Source organism: Schistocerca piceifrons, chromosome 2 (genome assembly GCF_021461385.2).
Source record: "Schistocerca piceifrons isolate TAMUIC-IGC-003096 chromosome 2, iqSchPice1.1, whole genome shotgun sequence".
Classification (NCBI taxonomy): Eukaryota; Metazoa; Arthropoda; class Insecta; order Orthoptera; family Acrididae; genus Schistocerca; species Schistocerca piceifrons.
The window spans coordinates 144,891,223-144,893,981 of NC_060139.1; the positions used below are offsets into that span (position 1 = coordinate 144,891,223).

Genomic DNA, 2,759 nt, shown 5'->3' on the forward strand with positions numbered 1-2,759 from the left:
TATTTTACTGGACCGCTCTTTGTTCTCGAGCACCAACAGTGACGGCAACAGAGTTGATGCGTTTTGTAGCTTATTGGAAAGACTTAAGATGGATGTCCCACATATCGTGTTTTCTGTGACAGTAGAGCCTACACAGCTTGACAATTTCCATCAGCCATTCAGAATGGTACGCGCTAGGGTGGTACAATGATATAAAAACAGGAAAAGACTGGCTTATCTTTCTCTCTAATGCCCACGACCAGTGTCTTGACCGAAATTGAGGCCCATTGTTCGAAATCATTCGACTCACGTGGCCTAATTTCCGTAGAATCCATTAATGAACGCCGCTACCACTGTCTTCTCTGTGGCTTCCTCACAGGAGAGAAATACATAGATTTTAACGTCAGCTCCACAGCCACAAATACATACTCAAAACTCGATCTCATTCGCGTTATTGGACCGAACAAATCGACTCCGGCAATATCACGTAATTTTGTTGGTATTATTGGGTATCTGGGTGTGTCGGATAACACATCCAGAGGCTTAGCCTTTTGACAAGGCTTGCATAAACTAATGACCCGATAGAGCCTTCGCAACATATCACTAAAGTAGCATGTTTTCTGTAATTTTTGGAAACACTTCTTAGCTCCAAACTGGCCATGGCTAAGGTGGATATACCACACTTGCTTCTTCACAAGCTCTTTTGGATTACCGGAAAGAATCTAGAAACCTCTTCGTCGGCGTAAAAGGATGTTTTCCTTAATCAAACAAAATTGTCGGATCGCTAGTTGACTCTTATCCCGCCACTTTTCCTTGATCTCGCGCAGTACCACGTCCTTTTATTGTTCGCTGCCAATTTTCTTTCTGCAGCGGCACTGTAATGAAGCTACGTTCTTGAGATACATTATACTGAAATTGTTTTCTCGCAGGCTTTCCTCGCCGCCTTCTACCATGCCGAACAGAGCACGCGTTCTTTACGCCAAAACACTATTTAGTCGTAAACTGAAGCTCCTGAGAGATAAGATCCAGCGAACTACTCTCCCGTGTTTCAGTTCTGTCGACATTAGAAATTCTAATACTCGGTGATCCGTGAGCACTTTCGTGTTTCTCCCATGTAGGTAGTTTTGGGACATGTCGAAGGTCCACATGACTGCGACACCGTCCAATTCTGTCAGTGAGTAGCTCTTCTCATATCGAGACAGAACGCGACTAGCGATGGATATGGTTTTCCATGTTGGTAGGTCACTCTCCTCCCCTCCTCGAAGGGAAAAACCATTCCGAGTCCGGTCAACGAACTGTCAGACATTAGGCAGAAGTCCTGCTCTAAATTCGTTTTTGCCACGATAGGTGCATTCACCAAGACATCCTTCAATAATGCAAATTCGTCATGCGACTGCTGGTCCCAGTCCCAGGCCGTATATTTTCCTTTTAGTGTGCACAGGCGAGATGTAGATAATACGGTTAAATTCACGAAACGCTTACAGCAATTCCCTGAACCTAGGAAACCTCATAGTTGCTTTCTTGTTCTCAGTGTAGGTAATGAGGCAGTCTCCACAATCTTGTCGTGATCTGCTTGTATGTTGTCCGCTACATTATGTATTAACCCCAGAAAAATAACCGTATAACAACATGTGGGCAACGTAGGTTATCTTTTTAGAGTTAACAATGCGAAAATCGCTCATCAGACTTCCAGTCATCCAGATTTTCGGTCATCCGAATCATTTACGACAACAATTAGTCTTATTAGTCGAGCATTCTCTGTAACCTTTTTTTGTGACTAAGCTCAAGCCATTTATTTAGGTACTCTAAAGATTTGTCAACAAATAGTAGAAGCTTTCTGTGAATTTTATTAGTTAGTTCAGGTGAAGACAAAAGTTTAATTTTTTGCAATTGCAGTGAAATGAATACCCCTAGCTGCGTACAAGCGTTGATATAAGTCAACGGGGACAGTGAAAAATGTGTGCCTTGACCGGAACTCGAACCCGGGATCTCCTGTTTACATGACAGACGATCTGTCTTTTTTTTTTTTAATCTCATTTTTGTTCGCTTCCGTTCGTTGCATTTGCTCGAGGCGGACGTCGTAAGACACTCGTTTAAGTTCGTTGTTGATCGATTAACTCAGTTTTTTTTTATTACAGAGCGTAGCTAACCCTCTGACCGAACACGCTGAGCTACCGTGACGGCATCCATCGGAGCCACCGAGGACACAGAGAATACTGCGACTGCACGGACTTATCTCTGGCACGCCTCCCGTGAGACTCACATTCCCAACGTGCCAGAGATAAGTCCCTGCAGTCACACTATCCTATGTGTCCTCGGTGGCTCAGATGGGCAGAGCCTCTGGTAGCTCAGTTGGCAGAGCGGTGGACTGTAGTGGAGGATTCACAGTTATCCATAGGTCGCTGGTTCAAATCCGGCCCAGAGGACTGTTTACGTCGGCCTTCGGCGGCCGTGGCGAGCAGACGCGCGCTGGTGTTTACGTCTCCGCTGCTTCCGGCTGAGCGCTGTTTACGGTGAGTTGACGCTCTTGTAGCGTACACAGTTACGGGTTATTGTGTGAAAAATGTCACGAATTGACTATGAATGAACTAGCTCGAAAAGATACTTTGAAATTACGTTTCGATCCGAAATGTGCACGACCTAAAGCTTACGAACTCGAAGCATGGATTGAGAATGTTTTGAAACGATCTTTTGATGAAATAATTGGTGTACATCTTTCGACTGTTAGCAGTACTGCGCACATAAAGTTTAAAACTGCTGAAATATGGGATCAAATTGTT

At 44.4% G+C, this 2,759-nt stretch overlaps 1 non-coding gene across 1 annotated transcript; it reads left to right on the plus strand.

The window, feature by feature from the left end:
* The first annotated feature begins 2,316 nt into the window (after positions 1-2,316).
* Trnay-gua lies at positions 2,317-2,405 on the plus strand. Its single transcript is given in 2 exon segments — positions 2,317-2,353; positions 2,370-2,405. It is a non-coding gene; the product is annotated as a tRNA-Tyr (tRNA).
* Positions 2,406-2,759: the final 354 nt, after the last annotated feature.